Source organism: Hordeum vulgare, chromosome 4H, assembly GCF_904849725.1.
Source record: "Hordeum vulgare subsp. vulgare chromosome 4H, MorexV3_pseudomolecules_assembly, whole genome shotgun sequence".
Classification (NCBI taxonomy): Eukaryota; Viridiplantae; Streptophyta; class Magnoliopsida; order Poales; family Poaceae; genus Hordeum; species Hordeum vulgare.
In genome coordinates, this window is record NC_058521.1 from 187,251,027 (window position 1) to 187,271,324 (window position 20,298).

The window sequence follows — 20,298 nt, forward strand, 5'->3', positions numbered from 1 at the left end:
GGCCCTCGGCACCACCGTCATCCCCTGAGGGAACAAGGACCGTCCCCCAGGCCAACCCCAGCGTGCGGGCACTGGGTCGCCAGCATGAGTAAGTGTGTCACCATAGTGTCTTTCCTTTGCATATCTTGCCTGATGTGATGAATCCAATTGCCGAGATTTTCAGGGTGCCCACACCCAAGAAGCATAGGGATGTGATACCTCCCAAACGTATCTATAATTTCTGCTTGTTCCATGATCTTTTGGGTGACATTGTTATACGTTTTTCTACACTTTTATATCATTTTACACATATTTTCACTAACCTACTAACTCAGTGCACCTAGTGCCAGTTTCTGTCTGCTGATGTCTTTTTTGCAGGGGCTTTTATCCAATTTTCCGAAACCCGAAAAAATCCAGAATATATAACGAAATCAGCAAAACATAAGCTTCGGGATCACCGAAGGAGGGCCAGAGGGGGGCCAGGGGCCTCTCAGGCGGCCTGCTGGCGCGACCAAGCCCCAGGCCACGCCAGGAGGTCACCTGGGTGGGACCCACCTCCTCTGGTGCCCTCCTTTGACCTATATTTATTGTTCCGTGAGGAAACCCTCGCAGACTTTCTGGAATCGTGAATTTCTCCATTGTTTCGTCGTCGCAGCGCTTCCGAGATCGGGAACGTCAGGAGACCATTACCGGCACCCTGCCTGAGGGAGGATTGACCTCCGGGAGCTTCTCCACCATCATGGACGCCTCCTGGATGTGTCGTGAGTAGTTTCCCTTGGACTATGAGTCCATGAATAGTAGCTATGTGACGTCTTCTCTCCAATATTGTGCTTCAATGGTTAGTCCTTGTGAGCTTACCTACATGATCAAGGCATCTATGTAATTCTCTTGCTATTGCTATGCTCGGTTTGTTGGGATCCGATGGATTATGAGATTATGTTCAGATTGTTATGAGTTCTATATTTCATTATCCTTTTATATTATGTTCCTTAGTGATTCTTGCATGTTCTCCGTTGCTTTTTATTGTTCTGGCCAAGTAGTAGATCGTAACTCCAAGAGGGAGCGTTATGCATGATTGTGGGTTCAGGCCCCTCGATGTCTAGCTTGAGTGACAGAAACATGAGACTAGGGGATGTGCTTGTTGCCACCAGGGAGAAAACAAAGATGCTTGTGACCATGATTGCTAGGATTGTTTACCTTACGCATAGTTCGTTAATGCACTTGTCCGTCGCTTTGAGTTTACACTTTGGGTGGGACTCGCAACTGAATACCGGAGAGATGTTCTGGGTAGATATCTCAAGGTTGATGATTAGTAAGTAGATGCTGATGACTAAACGGTCTACTTGTCTTGGCGTAGTGCCCATTACTATTGAACCTCTAACTATCAAGGAGCATAATTAGCATTGTGGTGCGATCATAATTTTGTCAATTGCCCAACTGTGATTTGTTTACCCTAGCATAGTTGTTTATCGTCTTTTTGGAGAGAGACGTCACTAGTGAACATCATGTGACTCCGGACCATATCACCATCATTGTTTACACCTCCATCGTTTACTGCTTTCATTTACTTTTCCGTTGCAATTATTATTACCTTCTTGCTTGTGTTTTGATCCTTTGCAAACTACAAGGCCGGAGAGATTGACAACCTCTCTGTACTCGTTGAGAGCAAAGTTATTTTTTGTGTGTGCCGGTCCACGTCTTCTGCTAGCGCCAGGGTGGAAGACACCTACTTGTTGAGCCTAGGAGTCCTCCTGGTTCGGTAAACCTTACAGTCTCCGTGTAAGAAAAATTTGCTGTTGACTACATCTCCACCTTCCACTTGGGGTAACCAACGAGGGGTGAGAAGTATATACATCACCTCATCATCAAGCGAATTTCTAGGGCCGTTGCTGGGGACTCCACTCTTCAAGATAAGGGAGTTGTACACTATCTTTTACCTTTGCTTTTTAGTCTTGTTAGTTTGATTTCTAGTTTTTGCTTTAGAGTCTTATACCCAAAAACCACAAAAAAAATTAAGTTGCTTTGCTCTTGCTTGTTGCTGCTGCTATGGGTTCCACTAAGAACACCAAGTTGTGTGACTTCGCTAGTCACAACAAAAATGACTTTATCTGCACTCCTATTGCTGCTCCCGCCACGGGAGCCACGTCCTATGAGATTAAACCTTCTTTGCTGAACCTAGTTATGAAAGATCAATTCTCCGGTGCGGGAGATGATTCTGTCTTGAAATTGAACAATTTTCTTGAGGTGTGTGATATGAAAAAATATAAAGAAGTAGATGGTGATATTGTTAAACTTAAGCCTTTTCCTTTCTCTTTGAGAGGAGGAGCTAAAGTGTGGCATCAATCTTTGCCTAGGAATAGCATAGATTCTTGGGATAAGTGCAAAGATGCTTTTATTGGGAAGTATTATCCACCTGCTAAGATTATCCAGTTGAGGAATAACATTTTGAATTTTAGGCAATTGGATAATGAACATGTTGCTCAAGCTTGGGAACGTATGAAATATCTTGTTAAGAATTGCCCTACTCATGGTTTAACTACTTGGATGGTTATCCAAACTTTTTATGCAGGATTGATCTTTACCTCGCGGAATCTGTTAGACTCAGCCGCGAGAGGAACCTTTATGTCAACTACACTTGGTGCTGCCTCAGAGCTATTGGATTAGATGATGAAAAATTATTTTCAATGGCACACCGAGAGAGCTCCAACATGTAGGAAGGTAAATTTCGTTGAGGAGATTTACTCCCTTAATGATAAGGTTGACATGATCATCACTCTACTTACTAAGCAAGCTCCTATTGACCCTCATGCTGTTCCTCTAAATTCTTTGGTTTCTCAAGAAAGAGAGCAAGTGGATGTTAATTTTATTTCTAAGAACAACTTCAATAACAATGCCTATAGGAGTAATTTTGGTAGCAATCCTAGACCATTCCCATCTAACAACTATGGGAACAACAACAATTATCCTAGCACCAAAAACTCCACTTCTGAATTAGAGAGCATGCTTAAAGATTTTATCACTACACAAAATGCCTTCAACAAGAGTGTACAAGAGAAACTAGAGAAATTAGATAGTCTCTCTTTGAAGGTGGACAACATAGCTCATGATGTAGAGATGCTTAAAATTAGAACTTCCCCACTTGAGGAGAGCAACACCACACCCATGAATGCTATCCAAGTCCAAATTAATGAGAACATAAGAATGCTAGACAAACTTAAAGAGAGATGGCTAGAGAAAAGGAAGAGGAAGAGAGAATTAAGAGCCTTCCTACACACACTACAATTGCTACTATACAAGTTGTTGAGGACCTCAAAACTTTTAGCACCCATCGCAGTCCCAGTCCAAGTGGACCTATTAATGGTGATGCTAATACCTAAACTATAGGACAAGAACGTCCTATGGATTTAGAGACTACCAAAAGAATAAGCCTAGATGACCTTACCACCACTTTAATTAATGGTAGTAACCTTTATTTTTACTATTGTAGTCTTTCCGAAGTCATCACCTTTTTGCAAAGAATGGCTAAAGACACGCACACTAGTACACTTAATATTGCCTTCACCGAACATATTACCAATGCTCTTATCAAAACTAGGGAGGAGAAGCTCAAGGTAGAGACTTCTATTCCTAGGAAGCTAGAAGATGGTTGGATCCTATGGTCAAAATTAAATTGAATATATCTCTTGCTTTGCTTTGTGTGATGTGGAGCTAGTGCCTCCGTTATGCCCAAAAGAATGTATGATATGCTTGATTGGAAACCTTATGATCCATGTTTTTTTGGTGTTCGTCTTGTTGATTCTTCCATAAACAAGACTTTGGGGAGTATTGATTATGTGCTTATTATTTTCAATTATAATTATGTGCCCGTTGATTTTCTTATTATGGACAATGAATGTGATCCTTCATGTCCAATTATTTTGGGACGTCTTTTTCTCCGCATTGTTGGTGCTATCATTGACATGAAAGAGGGAATTAGAAATTCCAATTTCCTCTTAAAAAGGGAATGGAACACTTCCCTAGGAAGAAGATTAAGTTACCTTATGAGTCCGGTACACGGGCAAGCTATTCTTTTGGAGTTGATAACACTTGATCTTCTTGCATTATGCCTAGCTCAAAGGCATAAAAGAAAACGTGTGTTGTTGGGAGGCAACCCAATATGTTTTTTACCTTATATTTTAGTGGTCGTGATGTGTGTTACTACTGTATCAACATCATTGTATCTTTATTTTTAAGCTTTGTGCCAAGTTATAGCCTCCGATTGCAACAAAGTTCAAAAATTGTGACATGCTGTCCAGAAACAGATTATGTCTGCTTGATGGAAAAAATCGCCAAAAATCACCAGTTCAAGTTTTTGATCTGAGTTTGTTATACAGCATGTGCTGTATAATTGTCTTTCTGGCATCTGTTCTGAGTTTTCTGATTTGAGTCACAGAAGTGCTCGGAATAAATTATTTACTACGTGTTGTTTTACTTTTCACAGATTCTGCCATGTTTTGTGTTTTCATTGTTTTGCGAATCCTAAGATTTATTTTTATTTGCAAAAATCTTTTGGAATTCATGAGAAGCATTAGCTTTTCATGAGAATCTTTATTTCCAGGAGGTATTGAATTATTTTATTAAGGGAACTAACTACTCTAATCAAATTATGATGAGTTTTGTATGCAAGGAGTTTTCAAGTATTGCGATGGGAAAGATGATGAAAGAAGATAAAGGAGTGTCGAACGCTCAAGCTTGAGGATGCCCCCATGCAACCCAAGAAATATTCAAAGGAGACTCAAGCGTCTAAGCTTGGGGATGCCCCCGTGCATCCCCTTCTCTATCAACAAACATATGGTCGTCCATCTCCATACTATATTTTTATCACTTCATATGATATGTGCTATGCTTGGAGCTTCCTGCTATTTGATTTTTAGTTTTTTTTAGTTTAGTTTGTTGGTCATAAAAAGTCGGAACCTAGACTACATTGTTTGGGAGAGAGACACGCTCCATTCCACTCTAGAACACAACATAGCTTTTCATGCTTATCTTTTTTGTGTGTTATTCATCTTTTCGTAGCTATTGTCATGCTTAGCTCTTAGTTCTGATGCCTATCTTTTTAACAGCTTTTATTTAGGTTGACTTTGGAACTCTCTTGAGTTATCATCCTTATCTTGTTTAGAGAGTTGGCTTGTTGCACTGAGTTGTGTGTCTTGCATAAGTAGGTAACTGAGATTGCTATTTAAGTATAGTAGTAACTTGCAATAGTTTTGATGTATTGATTTGAGTAATGTTTGGACTGTTGCTGCCAAGAGCTTGAGCCTATTACTGATAGGTGTCGTATTTTTGGAAATCCGTGTGTTTTTCAAAAACTAAAAATTAGTTGAGAACTCTAGCTACTAAATTGATCGCTAACCTTTGGAGGGGTTGGAATATATAGAGTACCCTCACGTTACCATGAGTCGAGGATGCGCAAGAATAACCAAACCCCCAAACATTCCTCCTCGGGGTACTTGTCTCTTTGTTAATTTCCTAACTAGGTAGAGAGTTACCGATAATAAGTGTATGACTTCTTCGGACTAATGTGAGTATTTGATTGTTGGCACTTCCACTATCCATATTTTCCTAGCCTCTTCGGTACCGTGCATTGCCCTTTCTCCTTTTATGAGTTGGTGCAAACTTCGCCGGTGCATCCAAACCCATGACATGATACGCTCTGTCATACATAAGCCTCATTATATCTTTCCTCAAAACAGCCACCATACCTACCTATTAAGGGATTTCCATAGACTTTCTGAGATACATTGCCATGTAACATCCGTCATTGCATAACTTGATCTTCATGTCATACATGCTTTTTCTTGATCATAGAGCCGCATGCTAATTGGGCCTTGCCCCCATTACTGCTACATGACGCACTAGTATCATTGCATATCCTGCTACACTCGCAGCGGCATACATTTGCATACATCATGATAGTTTTCACTTGTCTTTATGTTGAGTACTTCTTATAAATTGTGATGATTTTTCTTTGTATTCATGTAAAATATAGAGTGTTGCCCTTAAGAGAGGATAATATCCCAAAGAGGACAAACAAAAGTTCCCAAAGAGGACAAATGAGAGATAAAAGAAAGAGCCAAAGAGGCCACAAAAAATATAATAAAAAGTGAAAAAGAAAAAGAAAAAAGGAAATAAAGAGAGAGAAGGGGTAACACTACTATTCCTTTTGAAAGATCCACACTCGTACTCCATTACTATATTGGTACTACATAGAGATCATCATTCATGCATAACTATGTGGGGATCCTTACACTATAGAACTTGGTTTGCATATTCCAATGATGATCCTCCTCAAATGAGCTCTAGGTCTTCATGAGAAAATGAGTTGGATGCACCCCCACTAGGTACATTGGAGAGCTTACCTAGCTCATATTTGCATCCGTTACATGGCAATCCCTGATCCTCACATCATATCTATCATTTGGCTTTCTCTCGCCTATGGTTGTCCTCATTGATGTGAGCCTTTCACACCTTTTTGTCTTCCTTCCCCATCACTATTCTATTTTCCATACTAAGTGCCAACATATCTTGCTTACGCTCATCCATTGCATGGGTGCTCAAAGTCGAAAGGGAGAGGATCATTTTGACTTGTGCCTCACAAGTGGTTGGGGATGAGTCAAATTAAGATTCCAAAGGAGAATACGTGTGAGGTTTAGTAGATTGACTTCTCAATTAAAGAAATATATTTTATCTCTGAACCCATCTCCCACTTCTTGCACGCAAAGACCATTTGGAGACCTTCGAGTCACGGACAGCGAGAGCTCTTGCACCTTTATGTTCTTACTTTGCTAAACTCAATACTAAATATAGACTCTTGCTTGTTATTGTCTTGACTTGAATTGCATATCTCACTTGCTTTACTTTGAAGTTCTTATATGTGTGTTAGCATGTCACCACAGAAATTATTGTGTTATCATTTATCTACTCGAGGACGAGCAGAAATTAAGCTTCGGGATGTTGATACGTACCAAACGTATCTATAATTTTTGCTTGTTCCATGATCTTTTCGATGACATTTTTATATGTTTTGTTACACTTTTATATCATTTTACACATATTCGGACTAACGTACTAACTCAGTGCACCTAGTGCCAGTTTCTCCCTACTAATGTCTTTTTTGCAGGGGCTTTTACCCAATTTTTTGAAGCCCGAAAAAATCTAGAAAACAGTGAAACAGAAGCTTCGGGATCACCGAAGGAGGGCCAGAGGGGGGCTAGGTGCCTCCCAAGCGGCCTGCTGGCGCGGGCAGGCCCCAGGCCGCGCCAGGAGGTCGCCTCGGTGGGCCCCACCTCCTTCGGTGCCCTCCTTTGGCCTATATGTAGTATTCCATGAGGAAACCCTCGCAGTCTTTCTGGAATCGTGAGTTTCTCCATCGTTCCGCCGCCGCAGCGCTTCCGAGATCGGGAGCGTCACGAGACCTCTTCCCGGCAGCTTGCCGGAGGGAGGATTGACCTCCGGGAGCTTCTCCACCACCATGGATGCCTCCCGGATGTGCCGTGAGTAGTTTCCCTTGGACCATGAGTCCATGAATAGTATCTATGTGATGTCTTCTTTCCAATCTTGTGCTTCAATGGTTAGTCCTTGTGAGCTGCCCTACATGATCAAGGCATCTATGTAATTCTCTTGCTATTGCTATGCTCGGTTTGTTGGGATCCGATGGATTATCAGACTATGTTCAGATTGTTATGAGTTATAAATTTCATTATCCTTTTATATTATGTTCCTTACTGAGTCTTACATGTTCTCTGTTTCTTTTTTTTTGGCCAAGTAGTAGATCGTAACTCCAAGAGGGAGTGTTATGCATGATTGTGGATTTGGGCCCCTCGATGTCTAGCTTGAGTGACAGAAACATGAGACTAGGGGATGTGCTTGTTGCCACCAGGGCGAAAACAACGATGCTTGTCACCATGGTTGAAAGGATTATTTACCTTGCACATAGTTCGTTAATGCAGTTGTCTATTGCTTTGAGTTTACACTTTGGGTGGGACTCGCAACTTAATACCAGAGAGATGTTCTGGATAGATATCTCAAGGTGGATGATTAGTAAGTAGATGCTGATGAATAAACGGCCTACTTGTCTTGGCGTACTGCCCATTACTATTGAACCTCTAACTATCAAGGAGCATAATTAGCATTGCGTTGCGATCATAATTCTGTCAATTGCCCAACTGTGATTTGTTTACCCTACCATAGTTGTTTATCGTCTTTTCGGAGAGAGACATCACTAGTGAACGTCATGTGACTCCGGTCCATATCACCATCATTGTTTACACCTCCATCGTTTACCGCTTTCATTTACTTTTCCATTGCAATCATTATTACCTTCCCGCTTGTGTTTTGATCCTTTGCAAACTACAAGACCGGAGAGATTGACAACCTCTCTGTACTCGTTGGGAGAAAAGTTATTTGTTGTGTGTGCAGGTTCATGTCTTCTGCTAGCGCCAGGGTCGAATACACCTACTTGTTAATCGTAGGAGCCCCGCTGGTTCGATAAGCCTTACAGTATCCGTGTAAGGGATATTTGCTGCAGACTACATCTCCACCTTCCACTTGGGGTAACCAACGAGGGGCGAGAAGTATATACATCACCTCGTCATCAGGATGCCTTGTCGGGGGCATTCCCTCGTGCTCCACCGATCGGTGAGGCCTCTACCTTGACACGTGGTCAAGGAGGGCTCGGGGGGTCTGCGGTCCCATATGGGACAAGGATGGAGCCTCGGGAGTGTGCGGCTAAGGATGTCTCGTTCGCCCTTTAGAGCCCACGGCCTGTGGCAGACCTTACCCTCAGGCAGACTGCCGTCATCAAGCGGGAGGCGATTGTCGCCCTCTCCGAGTGGGAGGCTACCCGGACCACCGCAACCAAGAGGCAGAGCGCGAGCGCCTTGAGGCCGTGGAAGGGCGCATTCTCGCCAGCAAGGCTGCCGTCGCAGCGGCACGCGAGGATGCCCTTGCTGACGAAGACGCATGGGTAGCTCGACAGTGGGCGGCTGCCCTAGAGGAGTACCATGACGATCTCGCTCGGCAGGAAGCCTTCCTCCAAATCAAGTACGACGCACTCCAAGAGGAAGTGAGTGTGCTCAGGGCCCATCTGTAGGGTGCTCGAGCCGCCCTAGTGGCCGCCTTCAGTAAAAGCCTATTGGAAACTCTCAGTCGTTCTCATTGATAGCAAAAGCATACCACCCTAAAAAATTTATCCCTGTGTTTTTCACTTTGAGCTCTGGCACCTCTACAAATCCCCGCGTCCTTCTGCGAAAGCCTATCTATTTACTTTATGCAATTTTTATTTTGAAATTGAGTCTCCATCTTCTCCTATAAAGCACCAACTAGGAACACAATTATCATACTTGAGCATTGGATGCAGCTAATATTTGGGTGTGTTGCATGAATGGATCAATGGTTGAGCATTATGGGCTAGAGATAGTGTTCTTTAGTGTTGATACTTTGGAAGACTTGGTTGCTTGTTGATATGCTTAAGTACTAAAGTTTTCATGTCAAATTATAGATTGTTGCGTTTATTCATCTACAAGTACATAAGTACATGCTATAAATAGAAGAATATGATGAATATGACAGGTAGAATTCCACATAATTTTTTTTGTTTTCAATAGATACTTTAACATGATGAGTTTCATAAGAGAGAGTTCATGTAATAATGCTAGGAAAAGTGATTCAAATTATCATTGATCAAACTTATGCACTATACTAGCATTCACACTTCATAAATTATTTCTTTTATCATTTACCTACTCGAGGACGAGTAGGAATTAAGCTTGGGGATGCTGATACGTCTTCAACGTATCGATACTTTTTGAAGTATTCATGGCATGTTTTCCTATGTTCACAATACTTTTATATGGTTTTGGTGCACTTTACATGATTTATTTAGAACTAACCCGAACTGACGTTGTTTTGACCAAAACTTTCATGGTGTTGTTTTTTGTGCAGAAATAAAAGTTCTCGGAATTGCACGAAACTTTTTGACAATTTTTTTCGAGGAAAAGAGAAAATTTGGATCAAAGAACCATGAGAGGGGGCCCCTGGTGCCCACTAGACACCAGGGTGCGCCAACCCCCCTAGGTGTGGCATGGTGTCTAGTGGGCCACTCATGGCCCATGTTGGCGTGATTCCGATGCCCAAAAATCCTATAAATATAGAAACTTCCAGAAATAACCTCTGTAGCCACGAAATACTAATCTGGAGATGCTCCAATACCCTGCCAGAGAGGGGAGATAATCTTCGGTGCCATATTCATCATCAAGGCGCCCACCATGATGAAGAGGGACTAGTCCACCCTCACGGCTCAGGGTTTGTACCAGTAGATATGTGTTTAATCTCTCTCTTTCTCTCTCGTGTTCTTGAGATGTCATGATCTTGATATATCACGGGCCTTGTTAATATAGTTCGATCATATGGTGTTTGTCCCAAGCTATTCTTGTGATGAATTAGGTCTTTCACTTTAAGATCTCGTTATGTTGGATTGAACATTCACGTTTAAGAGCACATGATATATATCTTGCATGCGGATACCTGTAGTGACATTGGGGTATTCAAGTGATTCGCTTCATATATGTTTTTGCATCAACTCACGGATTCCTGAGGTGACAATGCGGTAATCTAGGCATAGGGGTTGATTGCACATTTTCATACTATGGTCTCCGTTAGAAATTTTGGTGTGCTCCTTGAAGTTCTTTGTGTTGGATTGAGTATTATGAATCTGAATTTGTTATGGTGTTATTTTTGTATGATTCCTGATAAATTGATCAGAAATGATAACTTGTTATCTTAGTACGAACTCTTGGAAAAATTGATCGGAAAGAATAACTTCGAGATGGTTTCTTACCCTCCAAACAATTTCTTCTTATGTTCTCCTCTAGATAGGAACTTTGGAGTGATTCTTCATCGCACATTGAGGGATGTTATGTAATCTAATTATATTAACATTGTTGAGAGATTGCACTTTTTTTACTGTCTCTAGGCCTCATTTTCAAGCATTGTAATACCAATTATGCTCACTTTTGTTACTTGCTACCTTGCTGTTTTTATATTTTTAGATCACAGAAAACTATATCTACTGTCATTACTACACTTGTATGACCATCTCTTCTCCGAACTAGTGCACCTATACAAATTACCATTGTATTTGGCATGTTGGGGACACAAGGGATTTTTAATATTTGTTTGTAGGGTTGTTTGAGAGAGACCATCTTCATCCTATGCCTCTGACGGATTGATAAACCTTGAGTCATCCACTTGAGGGAAATTTGCTACTATCCTGCAAAACTCTATGCTTGGAAGCCCAACACGAGTCTACAAGAATAAAGTTGCATAGTATACATGAGTGCCCGCTCGCACCGCTCCTATGCCACATGTGTAGCTTGCATCACCCACGTGGAGGCGCAGGGTCGTGGGGCACTGCCATGTCTGCCTCGACGAGCCCATCTCGCGAGAGCCTAAGGGGTGGTCTCGAGATGGGTCCTTGCAGCGAGAAACCCCTCGTGATTCTCGATGATGATCCCTAGACACTTGCCTCGCGAGGTAGGGGCCCTCACGAGGATCTTCCTTGCACTACCAGAAAAATGCCTATCGCTAATATGGCTACTAGCGGCGCACCGTGCATGTGGTGCGCCACTGCTTGGTGAGCCATTAGTAACAATATTACTAATGGCACACCGACTCTCTGGTGCGCCATTAGTAAGTTAGGCCTGGCCCCCCACCCCTTCCCAAACTTAGTAGTGGCGCACCACACGAAAGTGTGCCATTACTAGTTTTAACTAGTAATGGCGCACCGTACCGACGGTGCGCCACTACTAATTTTTTTTCCATTTTTTTTTCAAAGCTACTAATGGCGCACCACACCCAGGTGCGCCATTAGTAAAAAATGTTTATCAATGGTGCATTTCTAACAGGTGCGCCATTGGTAACTGACCCCAGTGGTACTACCGCTACGTGGAGTGGTACTACCGCTAGGAGCCCTTCTAACTTGGCTTTGCTAGGGTTTTTAGGGCTGACTCCAAGGGAGCGGTACTACCGCCAGGGGGAGCGGTACTACCGCCAGGAACCCATCTAACGTGGCTTTGCTAGGGTTTTTAGGGCTGACTCCACGGGAGCGGTACTACCGCCAGGGGGAGCTGTACAACCGCTATGAACCCAGCCTAACATGGCTTGCTAGGTTTTTAGGGCTGTCTCCAGGGGAGTGGTACTACTGCCAGTGGGAGCGGTACTACCGCTATGATCCCAGCGGTACTACCGCGAGGGCTAGCGGAAGTACCGCTACCTATATTTTTAAAAGAACTAGTAATGGCGTGCCACTCCCTGGTGCACCATTAGTAACCCTGGTTACCAATGGCGCATGCCTGGGTGGTGCGCCATTGGGAACCTGAGAGAACTATATATTTTTCCACACACTCACTTTCCCACACACTGACTTTCCCCACTTCATTCTCTCCACCTCTACCAATTAAGCAATTGTCTCGGCTGCCTCCTCCTCCTCACATCATTTGCACCATAGATTCACCCAAATTAAGTTGTTAAATTTCCTTTTTTTAATAGGTAAGTAAGGGGAAAGCTTTCTTTATGTTCCAGATCTACTTTTTTCTCCCTCTCCAATGTACACACTTTGGCCTAGATCTACGTATGTTTGTGGTGTTGCATATGTTTGTGTTTGCAGGTACCGGTATTTGAAATGCAATAGTTGCCAATATTTTGCCGGAATATTGATTCATTTCCGTTTCGGCTAGAATTTGGCACTATGCATATATTTTCGATCCTATTTTTAGGCAAAGTCATGCCAAAAAAAATTTGGTTCTAAAATATCGTTTTGCTCTACCCGCAGGCGACCATGGTCCGCACGATGACCGAAGGCATCGTGAATAGGTTTTTGAGATCCGCGAAGGCCAAGATGCTTCAAAATAACGAGACGGAGATAAGATGCCCATGTCGAAGATGCAAGCTGAAGAGCCTTATGGACCCGGATTCCAGATAGGTCCGGGACCACCTGCTCATGCGTGGTTTCATGGATGGCTACCGGTGGTAAGGTGATGAAGATGATTATGAAGTCGTCCATGGGGGCAGGGCAACAAATAATGAAGGGCAGCAAGACAGCAAGGGCGGGCAACATGATCACGAAGTAGGTGCAGGACACAATCATCATGTAGAAGATGCCGGACATGATGATGAGGAAGACGAAGGGCATGATCATGAAGATGAAGATGCCGGAGCAGAGGACGATGGACCATCGATGGGTTGGGTGTAGGACCCTCATATTCAAGAGCTGCTTCTCAAGCAGACGGGTAACGCAAGAGCTGCCGCCCGAGAGAAAGCCAAGATGGATCAACTAGAGATAGACACGGTTACTCCATTGTATGAAGGATGAAGGCACGAGGATACCCGCCTGAAAGTAACGCTCATGGCTCTGGAGATGAAGGTAAAACACAAAATGACCGACAAATGCTTCGACGAGAACATGTCATTCTGGCACGAACGTCTTCCCTAGGGGAACAAGTGCCCAACCAGTTTTGAGGAGGCGAAGAAAATCGTGTGTCCTCTGGATTTATCGCACGTGAAATACCATGTGTGCATGAACGATTGCAACATTTATCGGGACAAGCACGCGGAGTCTACCATATGTCCCGTGTGCGGCATCACTCGATACAAGAAGAGGAAGAAAGCTCCTCGAAAAGTGGTGTGGTACTTTCCAATCACTCCTCGTCTGCAACGGTATTTCGCGGACCCTAAGCAAGCAGAGCTCCTGCGTTGGCATGCGGATAGGAAGGAGAAGAACCGAGAAGATGGCGGAATTGATCCGGAGATAAATAAAAAAGACAAGATGCTGAGTCACCCTAAGGATGCGAGCTAGTGGCAAGCGTTGAACTTTGAACACCCAGAATTTGGGGACGATCCAAGGAACATCATGCTGGGCGCGAGCACCGATGGAGTCAATCCGTTTGGCAGCCAGAGCAGCACACATAGCACCTGGCCTGTGTTTGTGTGGATGTACAACCTTCCCCCTTGGATGTGCATGAAGAGGAAGTACATTCACATGAGTATACTAATTGAAGGGCCGAAACAACCAGGGAACAACATCAATCTGTATTTGGGGCTGCTGAAAGAGGAGCTAGACACGCTGTGCAAAACCCCAGCCAATACGTGGGACGCCGCAGCGAAACAATATTTCCCTAGGAGAGCCGCACTGCTCACGACGGTGCACGACTATCTCCGTTACGGATATGTCGCGGGGCAGGTGGTCCACGGATTTTGTGCATGCGTCAGGTGCATGGATGACACAATGTATCGCCAACTAGATAGAGATCACGGGTCTTCGAAACCGTGTTCATGGGACATCAAAGGTGGCTGCGCGACGATGACACATGGACAAAACGCTAGGATCTGTTCGATGGTGAAAACAAACACCGAAGACCCCCACGTACGAGGAGCAGCGAGGAAATAGGAGAGTCGCACTGCTCGCGACGGTGCACGACTATCTCCGTTACAGATATGTCGCGGGGCAGGTGGTCCACGGATTTTGTGCATGCGTCAGGTGCATGGATGACACAATGTATCGCCAACTAGATAGAGATCACGGGTCTTCGAAACCGTGTTCATGGGACATCAAAGGTGGCTGCGCGACGAGGACGCATGGACAAAACGCTAGGATCTGTTCGATGGTGAAAACAAACACCGAAGACCCCCACGTACGAGGAGCGGCGAGGAAATAGACGAGCTGTTGAAAAATTGGAAAGAGTGCCCACCGTCGGGAAAGAAGCGAAAGGCGCCAGAGCCGCTGCTGAAGGTATGGAAAGTGAGGTTTGTTTTCTTGGACTTGCCGTACTGGAAGATCCTCCATGTGCCGTACTGGAAGGCCCCAGAGCCGCTGCTGAAGTGTCACTGCAAGGGTCGCCATGAAATGCATGTCGACTTCGAGGGTCGACTCGTCGACTTTAAAAGAGCAAACCTAGTCGCGCTACAACGCATAGACGTGGTCTATCCTTGGGTGGTAGAGCACAAAACCTTTATTGAGAAGACGTACAATGACCGAGGCCAACAGAGGACGGATGGAGATATAATCAAAAAGCACAACTCGTGTTTCATGAGTTAGTTCAAGGACAAGCTTCTGTCGTACCCTTTACTTGAGTATTCTTCCGAGGAAGAAAAACTCATACTCGCCTTGTCACAGGGGGCCGAGCACAACCTGATGACCTATGAGGCGTACGATATCAACGGTTACACATTCTACACCGATATCAACGGTTACACATTCTACACCGATATCAACGGTTACACATTCTACACCGATATCAACGATTCAAGGACATGAAGAGCGATTATGAGAACTCCGGGGTAACGATGGAATCCTACACCGGTAATGACAAGGACATATAATATGGAAGGATCGAAGAGATCTGGGAGCTGAGCTATGCTGGACAGAAGGTCCCAATGTTCTGTGTCGGATGGGCCAAGGGCGTCCTAAAAGAATACCAGTATTTCACCACCATGGTTATACGCGAATCCAAATCCAAGATCGCGGGTGCAAATATCACCGCGAAAAATGAGCCATGGGTACTGGCTTGCCAAGTGGACCAATGCTTCTTCATTACCGACCCGTCAAAGCCCAGTCATGTTGTCGTGAGGAGAGGCAAAAGGAATATCATCGGAATGGACGGAGTCGCCAATAGGCAAGACTTCGACAAGTACGGCGACCCCAAGATGGAAGATGACGACGACGATGAAGTAGCACACACCACAATAAGAAACAGGACCACCCTACCTAAAGGACGTCCGTTCAAGAGAAGAATTAAAGGGGTTCCGGGGCTAAATTATTCAACCGCGAGAAAAAAGGGCAAGAAGATCATTATGAAAAGATAGCTAAGATCGAATCACGACGTACCGACCGCGTGTGTGTCAGTGGCAAGCTGAATCTTTGATGACTGTTATTTCATGCCACTTGATTTCAACCATGTCATGTAATTATAAATGTTTGCACCTCATAACATGATTTTTTGTAAGTGTCTCTCTCCGTGAGCTTTATTACATGGTTCTAACATGCTCTCCTCGGGCGGTACTTGTAAAAGATTATCGAGCACACATTATTAATTCTTAGTAAGAAAATAGATGAACTAAATAGTCGAGATATCGAGCACACATTATTAATTACATGCAACTAAAAATCCAAAAAAATAAATAAAAAGTTAGTAATGGCGTACCAGAAGAAGGTGCGCCATTGCTGTCACCTTACTTATGGCGCACCACTAGAAGGTGCGCCATTACTAACTTTCCATTAGTGAATGGCCCTCCATCGGTACTACCGCCAGCTACAGCGGTACTACCGCTGGAGTGTCGGCGGTAGTACCGCTACTGCCAGCGGTAGTACCGCCAGATCCAGCGGTAGTACCGCTGGATCTGGCGGTACTACCGCTATGTACTAATGGCGCACCCCTAAATGGTGTGCCATTGCTAACTATGGTGCCCGCCGGCCGCACCAAAGACTTTTGGCTTCTCCAGCAAACTTCCCCTTCCCCCCGAGCGCGCGGGCTTTCTTCCTTCCCTCCCACTACCCCTCCACTCCTCCACCCCCGCCGCCGCTGCCCCCGCTGCCCCTTACCTCGCCGTCGCCGCCGATGACGCGACCCCGACCCCGTCCGCGCTCCGACCCCACCGTCCCCGCGCCCCTCCACATCTCACGCGCCCCGCCGCCGCCCCTCCGCATCTCGCGCGCGTCGCCGCCGCCCACCTCACCGGGGCATCGTGTTCCCTGCGGGACCTGGCGGCGCGGGGCTCTCGGAGGAGGACCTAGAGTATTGAGCCGACCTGCCAGTAGGTACGACCCCATCTCCCCCTTGTTTGTCACCGCCACCTAGGGGAAGGAAGAGGGACCTGCCAGTAGGTACGACCCCATCCATGACCTTATTGTATTAGTCGCGCTTGTTTAGAGACAGAGTATGGTGACATAGATTAAACTCATCTAAAATTAAAGTCAGAGGGAGAAGGAAGAGGGACTAATTGGTAACCAAGAACACAATTTTTTTGTAACTAGATAATGCCCAGCGTGTTGCTGCAGGATATTGTTGTGCTAAGTCCTAAATATTCATAGGTGTATTATAAGATATAAGAAGGAAATGAATGCTATCACTTTAGCGCGGTATTTGTGAACTCACGCAAACCATATAAGAAGGAAATGAATGTATAAACAATTATCAGATACAAATCATAGTTCTATGTTGTTTGAGCCTTGCAAATTACAATAAGCTCTTTGAAGAAATTTAAAAAATGTAGTAAGGGATACATTCTGCAGGTTTCGGCAGAAGGTCCGAACAATAATTAAATGTATGCCTCACACACAATAAGGTCATGGATCAGAACTGCTCGGTCATGCAATTGCACTTATGCGACATGCAGACAATCTTGTTAAATATAAATACATATATAAATAAGAGTGCGGGTTCATGTTTTATGTTCAAGAGTCCCGGCCGCTTCATAACCTCTGTTGTAAGATCAGTAGTGTGCTGCTTGAGGCGAGTCTCACCTATGTAAAATGGTTGCAGGATGCTAATGGTCTAGGACTGCAAGCATTTGGCGTAGAGGATTACTGTTGTGTTGTAATACAGTACCCGAGTGACACGGATTCTAAGTGGGTAAGTGCACATTTGCTCCATCATTTCATTCTTTATGCGAGCATTTCTCCTTTGAGTTACTTAATTTGATTTTATGTCTTCATTGAGGTGAAATGATGGTTATGTCTTCATTCTTCTGTATCTTGAATGCTTTTTAATATGTTTATATTAGATGTGAGAATCCGGTTGACTACTGCCATGTTGATACATGGTTTTTACGAATGTTGAAGCTTTGCTTGGATTACTCAGTTAGTTTTCCCGATCTTCAAGTGTATTGGTGATTACCAGTATATGATATTATACATGAGCAAAGGTTACCCCTTTCTCCTGAAATGTTGATTAATTTCCGTTTCGGTTGAGAATGGGGCACTCCTAGGTCAAGAAAATTAGCAAAGGTCATGCCCAATTTTCTTGACCTAGAAGGTGGCCGATTCTCAATCAAAACAAAAACTTAATCTATTAGTTGGGTTGATAAGTTACCTAATAATTAACATCAACACACCATATTCATTGAATTTAAGCACTATGAGCAACACATATTTCCTATTGAGAGCGGACATGGCCAACAACGATGAGGTCGGCGGTTCGGGCAGGCCATTTTGGGAGCTGTCCCAGGAGACGGCGGAAGAACCTCACCGCTATGAGGACGCCGCGGAAGAGACTAATCCCGACTAGACAACCCCTAGTGGCGTCAGGGATGACACAACTGATGGTGCCGCCGGGGATGCTATCACTGATGACGGCGGCGAACGCACAGATGGCAGCCAACCGAAGAGGCAACGGAAGGACCGGCGACCGAACATGCTCGGCACCGTCAAGGAGGAATTTACTGAAGTGTCCTCTAGTGGGCATCCAATGGTGCCCAAAGAATTAGTCGGTGGATACGCGGGACAACTCGGGTGCATTCTCCGAAGCACCGTCTCGATCAACACCGAAAACCTAAGGCATAAAGACCGAGGGAATTTGCGCAACCTCCTCTTCACGAAGCTGCACGAACAATACAAGTTCCCTGGTGACATCACAAACACACGCCTCTCAGGGAATAAAGTGAACAGTACCGCCCTGATGAAGATGAGCACGGCCCTGGCTACTTGGAGAGCCTCGGTGCAGAGAAGAATTCTAAAAGGTGATAGTTATGAGAAGATCAAGGAGACAAATCCATCGATCAGTGAAGCTGACTACCTGGAGTTCAAGATCAAGTGCGAGAGCAACGCATCCGCGAAATCAAGTCAGTGGGGGAAAGATATGCGGGACTTGAACTTAGGGGTCCACGAACTCGGTCCCGGCGGTTACACAGTGGCGGAACCTAAATGGGACAAGGAGGACGCGAAGCGTGCCGAGCAAGGCCTACCGCCCCTCTTCAATAAATACCATGAAAAGCAGACGATGAACTATATCAGGGCCCGGTACAAGGTGGACCCGATAACAAAGGAGCTTACCATGGATCCGAAGGTGAAGGAGCTTGAGCGTGTTCTGGTAAGGAATACACCCCCACGTAATTAACTCCATATGGTTGCATTCTAATTAAAGAAGCCACATTTCTAAATTGTTCATGTTCCTTCCGCAGGAAACTGAAAGTAGTAGCGCGGGGTCTCCGAGCTCCCCGTCTGCCCCTTGGGACATCACTTCAAATAGGGCGTTGAACATAATGAAACACAAGGATAAGCTTAGTAAGACGTCGTTAGCTGGTCGTGTGGCCGGCGAAGGCTTGTCCACGAAATGGTCGGAATACTATAAGGCTGGGCGAAAGGACAGAAGGACCAGCTCGAAAATGCAGGAGCGCGAGGTTAAAGAACTCAAGGCACAAGTGGCGCGGATTCCGGAGATAGTCCAAGAGCAAGTGCGAGACCAACTAGGAGCGACGATCACCACCATTATGCCTTCCTTGCTTGAGGGGCTGGTGGGTTGGTTTGCGGGCGGCCAACAGGGGCCGCCCCCGATTCCCAGCTTCACGGGCAGCAACTCGCACAACGCGGCGACATCGGTGCCCCCGACCGAGGAGGCATTTGTGTCTCCGGCATGGGCCCCGGTAGTGGAGCTTAATTCACCCGCGTGTGGGAAGAATACGCCGGCCGGCACCTCGGCAGCAAGCGGCACCTCCATCACTTGCACGCCCACAGTTGGCGGTGCCTCGACATTAGCCGAGCTCGACGCCATCACGGTAAATAAGCCTTGGCTGATGACTTCATCTCCATGCCTTTGACTAGGCATCCCTGACGCCCTTCATGTTTTCGGAGGGTGCCGCCAACGTTCCATGCAATCTCCTACACTTCGCGGACGGCGAGTTGATCGATGTTGCCAAGGCCAAAATCATTGAATCGGGGAACCGCGTGTTCCACGGTAATCCGATGCCACCCACCGTGTATAGGGTTCAATTGGTTCGGGTGCTGCGGGGCTCGGAAGACTTGTTACCTCCGTATCGACCCGCTGGGGCCGACGAAGATGATGTGATGACCTTGATCGCCTGCTTAAACTGGTCCATGCTTTCGCTGAAGAGCCAGATTCATTTGGGGGAAGGGGACACCACCCCACAGACAACCCTGCCAGTCGTGCCGGCGCCAAGCCATGGCAAGACCGCCGGAACGCTACCGCCGTTAGCTGATCCGAACATGCATATGGCACAGGATCCAGACGACGACGACGATACATTTTCCAACATCGATATATACATCAAGGA